This window comes from Coloeus monedula (assembly GCF_965178545.1).
Source record: "Coloeus monedula genome assembly, chromosome: 22".
Lineage (NCBI taxonomy): Eukaryota > Metazoa > Chordata > Aves > Passeriformes > Corvidae > Coloeus > Coloeus monedula.
Window position 1 is genome coordinate 8,331,927 of NC_138802.1, and position 8,594 is coordinate 8,340,520.

The following is an 8,594-nucleotide window of genomic DNA, read 5'->3' on the forward strand; positions in this document are numbered from 1 at the left end:
GAAAAATGAGGTGATGAGCAGTGGGCACGTAGGGAAGGTCGTGGGGCTAAATCTTGAGAAAAGCCCCGTGGTATTCAAGAAATCCTTGGAAGCAGGACTGAGGAATTCAGTGGTGGAAAAATAGGGGAATTTTGTGGGGGTAAAACTTTAAAAGATCTAAGAGTTGAGAGTGTGTGTTTTTAGGTAAAAAGGATGTCTTGTTGAAGTTGGGCGCCTGGATTGTGGCATTTATCGATCACAGGGTGTTTTTCCAGAAAGCAGAAGATAAAGGAGACTCCCAAAGCCTCAGTAGCTAAGTTAAGAAATCCCTGCCAGGGAAGAAAGGTACCTAAACCTCCTAGAAGTAGGGACTAATTAGCATGGGAAGGGGAAAACCCACCCCCAGTGGGAGAGAGCACGCCGGGTAAGGGAAGAGAAGGATGCCCTTAAGAAGAAGTAGGGAAGGTGAATTTCTCGGTTCACTAAAATGTATCAAAAAGTTTGGAATCTGGGTCTGTGTGGAGGCCGGGATTTTCTCCGGCATATGCAGAGCCCAGCACTAGGAATAAAGTTTTGATATCCTTCCAGCACCCAAACGCAGCAGAGGGAATCCTGGCGGAGCTGGAAAACGCTGTCGCTCCGTCGGTGGAATTCCTGGGAACTGGAAAGCAGCAGAAGCAGCAAGAACAGAGTTGGAAGCAGGCTCCAGCCGGGTAAGGCAGACACCAAATCCTTTGGAACTGGGCAGGGGTGGGAAGAATGAATTCTTACATTTGTAGCCCAGGGATTCCTGAGCAGGATCCCGGCAGGGAAGACTGCAGGGATCAGGCTGGGGCCTGATCGCAGCTGGGGGCAGCGAGCCTTGGAATTGGCTGAAGGGAAGAAAGAGGGATCCTTTGAGCACAAGGATCAGGTGTCAAATGCGGAGATGGCATCAGACAATTCCTCGGGAGGGTTTAGTTCCTGGGCCAAATCGATCTGCTGCCTTGTGAAGGAGCTCAGAGAGCTGGGAAGAGCCCAAGCAACGCAGGGAATGCACCGGCAGATAAAAGTGCCGGGGAACGGTGGGGAAAAGCATCCGAACAGGGGGCCTCGTTTTGTACAGGGATGGTACAAAAAATTGTCCGAAAGAATAGGAATGGAATGGGATTTTACGTATTCCTCGGAGGCCACAATCCAGTGGGAAGGCTGAGAGAAAGAAACAAGGCCTAAAAAGGCAGATGAGCCAAATCTGCCCAAAGCCTCCAATGGCCACATTCCCTGGCATTGCTGAGGACTTCAGCCAAGCTCCAGGCAAAAGGTGAGCCCCTATGGAATCCTTTCTGGGAGACCATATCCAGCTGGGACCCTTCCTGGAGAAGGCCATGGGATATGGGTTATCCCAGGTCCAGAGAATATGTCATTTCCTCAGGAAAAACACTTGGATCACTGCATCACTTTCTTGTTTTAGGCTCACCAGTCACCCGGGCTATCCAAGTCCATCCTCCCCAGCGGGGAGAGCGGGAGCACGTCCAGCCATGGAGAATTTCTGGGAGAGCCCGGGAGAAGAAAGAAGGCTCCAGCTTCACAGATCTGTGTCATAACCCATCCTGTCGGCCGCTCCTGTTTGATCCTGGTGCATTTGTCCTCTTGGATTCAACCTGAGCAGCGCTAATTGCTGGCAATGAAGCAGCCTTTGGTACTTCTTTTCCACAAAACCTCTCCATCCTGCCCTTCAATCCTGTTACAAACACGGGAAAAACCCAAAATTCCGTTTTTCCCCCCCTCTCCCCTTCACTTTGCCTCCTCTTTTCTTGCAGGCTTTGGGCTATCCAGGCTTGCATGTGGATTAGGCAGAGCACCCTGTAAGCTCAGCTCCAGGTGGGATTGCAGCGGTGTTGGAAGCACCAGGGATTCTCCCAAGGTTTGGTGTGAGGAGCTGCATCTTGGGAGGGGCTGGGATTTTGTGCACTTCTGGGTTTTTTTTTTTTTCCTGTTTGCCTTTTGGGCCGCCTCAGAGAAAAAGCTGAAAACCGAAGAAGCTGAGGGGGGCTTCCCAAATTCCTTTCCAGCCCTTCAGAGGAGGCACAAAGCCACGTGGAGCTGAGGAAAGGGATGTGAGGAGAACGGCAATAATGGAGCCTTGGGACTCTGCACTTCATTCTTTTCACGTGTTTGGAGGTGCAGGAAATGCCAAACCCCACAGGAATTCTGTGTCTGTAACATCGGGTGCAACCTCTTGAAACCCAAGTGCTCAAGTGGGGTTTTCCCAAGGGTAAATCCCAATGTGACATGGCAAAGCTTCAGCGAGGATTTCCAGGCTTGACTGCAGAGCTTTTGGGAAAGCTCAGTAGCCAAACAAGATCAGATTTCTGTCGGATTTGGATCAAACGTGGCGTTTAAATCTGGGACAGCTCAGCTCCCTGGGTGGGAAAGTGCTTGGAGTAGCCGAGCTGAGCCTTTTTTAAGAATTCCAAGCGTTGTGTCCTTACGCTCCTTAATACAACGTTTAAATAATTGATCCTGAATGGAGACAGTATCAGAGGGATTTGTTAGAGGGGCAGGGATGTTTTTTCACCTGGCAGTGTGTTGGGATAGTCAAGACTCCTTATGTCAGAATTAATTGGTCTTCCTTCTTTTCCCTTTTGTTCTTTCTAGGTTGTGGCTGAGTGGGGAGAATATTTGGGATAAAGAAACGAAATGCCCGAGGGAAGCTTCGCGTTCCCGTGGGGATGCTTTAGGCGCGTGCAGCTTCTGAGCTGCACCGAAACTTGAGGCTCCCACAGAAGCCGTCCGAAGCTGGAAGGGCCGGGGAAGAGAATTCCAGGAGAGGTGTGGGAAGCGCTTTCTGCCAGGTCTGGACAGCACCGAGGTGGGAATGACTTCAAAGTGTTCCTTGTCCCTGTCCTGTTCCCAGCCCAGGACCAAGTTGGTGTTCCCTGAGCGGCTGCGGTTCCCTGGATGTGGCAGGAGGAGGTCTCTGCCGGGGAGTGGGAGAAATGTCCCTGCCCGGTGCCGTGTCCTTGGCGGGCAGAGAGCACCGATCGTGGCAAGGGGGGTTTGTGAGTATGGAATCAGCCCTAGCTCCTTTTTAAGGGGGTGTTTTAATGAGTCATCAGCAGGGACCACTTTTAGCCAGCTTTAGTTAAGTTCCTTTTGCACAGGTTTCATGTTGCTTTGATGGTGAAATCACCAAACCCTGAAGTTTGCCAAATTACCCCTGAAAAGCTTTAATGAACCAATCCTGAGGGAACTGGGGATTGGATATCTGGGATCTTATGGCCCTTTGAGGCCATGTTGGGTTTACCCCCTGATTTTGGTGCCAAGGGAAACTCCAAGTTAAGAATAATCCAAATATGAAGCACTTCTCACAAAACTCAGCTTTGCAAACCTTTATTTGGGCTAAAAAAGAAAAGATGGGAATGCCCTTGGCAGAAAAGCAGCTGTGAGGCACAGCAGGCTTCAAATGCCTGTCAGCAGGAGCTCCAGGAGAAACGGCTGCTGGCTCCGGGCATCCTGGGCTTTCCAGGCAGGTTTTGTAGCGGATTGCAAGGCAGTTTTCCTGCCTCTGGGGGGTGGCACCTGCATCCCGCTGGAAAGGGAAAATGTGGAGAGAGGGGCAAGCGGGAAGACGGTTGCTGATGTGTGTCCTTGGATCGCAGTTCCTCCCGGTGAGTCTGTGCTGCTGGAAGTTTGAAGGAGATCAGTCCTGGAGTACGTGTGGGTTCACCTGTGGGGTTTGGGAGCGACGCTGGCCATGAAATTCCAGGGATGTTCCCTTTGCTGGAGTGAGAAGCAGTGGAAGCACTTTGCTGTCTGCTTCTTCATCGCCTTCGCCTCGGTCCCCTGGGGCTCCAGGTAATCCCCTCTCACCTTTGCTTTTCCAAGGGTCTCTAAATGAGGGCTTGAGCTTTGGTGTAGCTCCCTTTACAGGGAAGATCTGTTCCAGGAAAGGTCTCCTGGTCTGGACCGATGGCGTTGCAGGAAGAGCAGGAAACCCCACAGCTCCTGTGGCTCCCTCATCCGATTTGCCTGCAGGCAGCAGCAAGGATCATTCCCAAGTGTCATGCCCTGGCTCCGTGACTCGGTGAGGTTGTGTTCCGCCAAAGGCCAGGGGCCGCTTTGTTTTGCGGCTCACGAAAGTCCAGCTCGGTGGTGCTGGGTTTGGTTTTTGTGTGTAATGAAGGCACTAAAAAATTCCCCTCCTTCACTGGCACAGCCCTGGAGTGGGAGCAGATTCCCCTTATCCCGCAGTTATCCCGCTCCTGCCCTGGATCCCTGCGGTGCCGTGTGTTCTCCAAGCTCACAGCACTGCTGGCTCTAAACAAGAAAAACAATCCCTGTTCCTTCTCTTCTCCGTCCTTGATGTTCCCAGGCCCTGCATCTCCCTGGCTCTTCCCTGTGGGAGTCTTCATCTCCATCCCACCTTATCCCGATCAGGTAAGGGTCTGAGACGTGTTTAGCAGCAAATGCATTCCTGTGAAGAAAGCCAAGAGCAAAGAGCATCCAGATGCAGAGAAGTCTTTAGAAGAGCATTGCAGATGTGCAAATGAGGGATGTGTCTTCCTGCATCTCCTGTTGTTTTTCTCTGTCACGTTTTGGAAGGGTTTCTCTCAGTGATTTCCTGCAGTCCAGGTGCGTCCCTTCTTTTGTCCAAATCCAGTGCCAGAGGATCGAACAACTGACGAGTGGGGCCTGGGATGAAAACGGTTCTCCTAAAATGAGGGAAACAATGCTAGAAGAGAAATGAGCATCCTTTTAATGCCTGGAATAAAAATGCTGGAAAAGGGCACTTTTTATTTGATATGGTGTCATTCTCCTTTTTTTTCCATAGCTAAAACTGCACGGTGAGCAATCAGAGCAGAAATAGGAAATGCAGGAGTCTTGGATTCCACAGTGGGATCCCTTTTCTGCTCTCTTTCAGGACAGGAAAAACCACTGAACTCGCCCCATCTTTGGGACCAAGAGCTTTGGTGTTGGAGTAGGCAAAGCCAGCTAGGGCCCCCCTTGTCCTGCCCATGGTGTGGGTCAGGGACAGGCTCCTCTTCTCCTCTGTGCTGGGATGAACTGCCTAGGGAATGCTATTACTGACAGCCCGGTCCTAGCCCCGGCTACTGGAAATGGGCGGAGGTGAAGAGGCAAGTGCCAGAGTTGCTTGGGGATGATGGAATTGTGGTGTTTGGCTGTGCCCAGAGGGGCAGGTTGGGCATTTCTGTGTGTCTGAGGACCGGTTTGGGTGCTGGGGAGCCCGGGGAGCCGAGCTCTCAGTGCATTCCCAGCTCACCCGGGGGTGGGAGCTGGTGCAGGGCTGGGTGACAGCCTCTGGTCGGGCTCGGGGCAGGCCCTGGCCCCGGCACAGACATGCTGGGGTGGTTTGGGGCCGCTTGGGGAGCCGTGGGAGGAGAATGAGGGATGGTGCTGGGCGGAGCGGTCGGCCTGTGCTCGTGTCAGCGCAGCCGTGCAGGGCACTGGGATCTGGGTAAAACACCAGCTCTCCTGGTGTTCAGGGATGCAAGGTCTGAGGGACCGGATTTACTTGGGGTTTTCCAGAACAGCAGGAAGAAGAGGAAATGTGGTGCCAGAGGTGCGTCCCATCAGGTTGCAGTTCCCTCTTTCCCATTTCCATTTCCTCCTCAGTGCGGGTGTCCCCTGCAGCCCATGAGCACGGGGCCGGTGACAACTCCCTGTCTGTAGAGGGATTCCTTATGGAACAAGGGCAGATGACACTTGTGTGAGGCTTACGACTGTTAGAATTAGACCGGGATGAGTTTAAGGAAAACTAGAATCGTGTGTTAATCTTACTGGTCAATGAACAAATGGAATCCACACTTCTGTAAGAAAAAATAGAGTGTATGGAGCATATAGAAGAAGCTGGTTTTGCCTGCTGCTGCTGCTTGGCTGTATCATGTAACCCCATTCGAACTCTGCCTTCAAGACAGCTGTGAGACCGTGAAATAAAGAACTTAGCAGAACAGCAGCCTCCTCTGCTCTTTCACCCTGGTCTGAGAAGGAGGGGTACCCTGTCAAAGGCTCAACACTTGCCTTTCTGACTTTGTTTCTAAATTTCTACCTTTCTAATTTTGTTTGTTTCTAATTTTTTTTTGTTTCTAACTTTGTTTGTTTTCAACTTTCTACCTTTAGAAATGTGTTCGTTTCTTTTATTTTACCTCTTTGTTTGTTTCTAAATTTCTGCCATTGTAACTTTGTTTCTAACTTTCTACTTTTAAAATTTTATTTAACTTTTTACCATTCCTCCCAGCGAGGGATGTGTGCAGAATACTAAAACCTGTTAAGTTCTTCATTTTTACATCTATAGGCAAATGCTACTGATGTAGATGTAAATTCATTTTGAAATAAGCCAGCCCTCTCTGTCTGTCTACTCTGTCGCATACAGCAATATAAGAAGCTGGGAATAGAGATCCGCAGGTTTTGAGAATAAGGAGCCGGCGTTTTTCTGTAGGAAGGAAAGCAGCAAGCGCCTGGCCGCAGGAGCCGAGACGCTCGGGCTGCAGGAGCTGCAGAGCGCCCGGAGCCGGCTTTTCCCTGTGCTCTGTGCCTGCCCCCGGGCTGAGCTGGGCGGCGCTGCTGCCGCCTGGTGGCGAGAGCGCGGCACTGCCGCCCCCGACACGGCGCCCCGGCGCTGCTGCCGCCCGGTGCCGGCTGAGCCGAGAGGGCGGCGGCCTCGGTGGCTGCCGAGCGTGGCAAGGAGCGGGAGCGAGCGGGGCCGGGTCTGTCAGCGGAGGGGAGGGGCGAAGGGCGGTTCGCAGCGCCAAGGGACACGGCCGTGCACGAGTGGGGCCACAGCTATGGAAAGGAGCGGGCGCCGTGCGGGGCGGTGACCGCGGGGAATGACAGCGCGGGGGGCGGCCCGGCGGGGCCGGTTTTGCCGGGCAGCAGAGGCGCGGTCGCAGCGCGACCCGGGCGGGAGGCACCGGGCGAGCACGGTCGGAATCGAGCCGCCCGCGTGCCGCTCTCAAGGAGGCGGCTCGGAAAGGAAGGCGCAGTTCCGCGCTCTCGGGACGGCGTTAAGTGAAACTTTATTAGAACCTGCCAGGACCTTGACGAGGGCTGGTGCCACTTCCGCCACACTCAAGATGGCGGACGCACTAGGCCCCCTGCGAGAGGTGTCCCTGCCGATGCCTGCCGCCTGTCGCGCGGCCGTCGCCCGCCTCCGGCGGCGTTGACCCCACCAGCCGTGTCCTCGCACCGGGAAGCACGGCGGAAAATCGCACCGAAAGCGCGAGATCGGTGTCGGAGTCGGGGCCAGATTCAGGCAGCCGAATAGACAGAAGCCCTTGTGAGGGGAGCCTTAAATGCACCACACTAAAGATGGCGACTTGACCGGAAGTGGCTTCTGCCAGCACCCAAGATGGAGACGGCGGACGGAAGTCACGTGATTGCCACACTAAAGATGGCGCCTTTATGAGGCTTTTTTGACCTTCTCAATATGGAGCAGGGAAGAACTCCCGGTCCGTCTATTCGGCTGCCTGAACGCGACACTGATGCAGACCCAGCGCTTTCAGCACAATTTTCTGAGGCGTTTCCCGCTATGCGGACAGCGACTGTGGGGTCAGCGGCGCCTGGGGCAGGCGGGAGCATTCAGGCAGTCGAATAGACGGAGCGGGGGGGGGGGGGGGGGGGGGGTCCTTCCGGCTGCCATCTTGAGAAGGTCGAATAGCCACATCGGTGCGGTACCGGTGACTTCCGCCCTTCTTCGCCAGGAGCGGCGATGGCGGGGAGCCCGGGGAGCAGCGCTGCCGGGCCGGGGGCACCGGGGCGGGTGCTCCGGGCTCGGAGGTGAGCGGGGAACGGGGACAGCCCCGAGCGGACGGTGGGGGCCCCGGGGGATCGGTATTCCGGCCCAGGGATGGGTGTTTGGCACAGGGATGGGTGTTTGGCACAGGGATTGCTGTCCTGGCACAGCGGGAGCTGCAGGCACGGGGCACCGGAGCTGCCTCGGCTGTGCGGGGCCCAAGGCGTCCCTCCGGGGTGGATTCTGTAGGGGACAAAATGAACATTTTGGGGTAAAATCTGGGTTAATCTGCAGGGGAGAGAATGAACAGTTTGGGGTAAGAATGAGCTGATCGGTGCTCGCCGGAGGGACCAGCTCGGGCTGGTTCTGTGTTGCTGTGAAGAATTTGCTTTGTGGAAAGAAAGAGACACCTGAGACTGCCGCGGGAATCCTGGGGTGGAGCCGGGAAGGAAACCTGGTCTGACTGCGGGAATGGGAAGGGGGGGTCAGGAGGGGTCCTGGTCGGTCACTGGAGCCGCCGCCGGGAAGGCGACGTGTAACAATGTATAGCGAGGTGTAAGGAACATATTGATTACTGGATTATCTATAACGAGGTGTGAGGAACATATTGATTATTGGATTATCTATAACGAGGTGTGAGGAACATATTGATTATTGGATTATCTATAACGAGGTATAAGGAAGATATTGATTGCTGGACTATCTAATGATACTATATAACAATCGTACAAGGAGATCTATATAAAAAATCCTCCGTGGTCATCCTTCTCCCAGCCCCGCTGTGTTTTCAGGATCTTGGGGGAAGAGTTTGGGTCTGGACAAGGCTCTCGGGCACAGGGTGGGATTCTTGGGGTGCAGGGCCAGGATTTGGACTCGATGCTCC

The 8,594-nt window shown here is 54.0% G+C and overlaps 1 long non-coding RNA gene across 1 annotated transcript; it reads left to right on the forward strand.

Annotated features, from left to right (window-relative positions):
* Positions 1-3,689: 3,689 nt before the first annotated feature.
* On the forward strand, positions 3,690-5,006 carry LOC309581223. The gene is made up of 4 exons (XR_014227029.1): positions 3,690-3,816; positions 3,908-4,045; positions 4,334-4,398; positions 4,883-5,006. It is a non-coding gene; the product is annotated as an uncharacterized lncRNA (long non-coding RNA).
* The last annotated feature ends 3,588 nt before the right edge of the window (positions 5,007-8,594 follow it).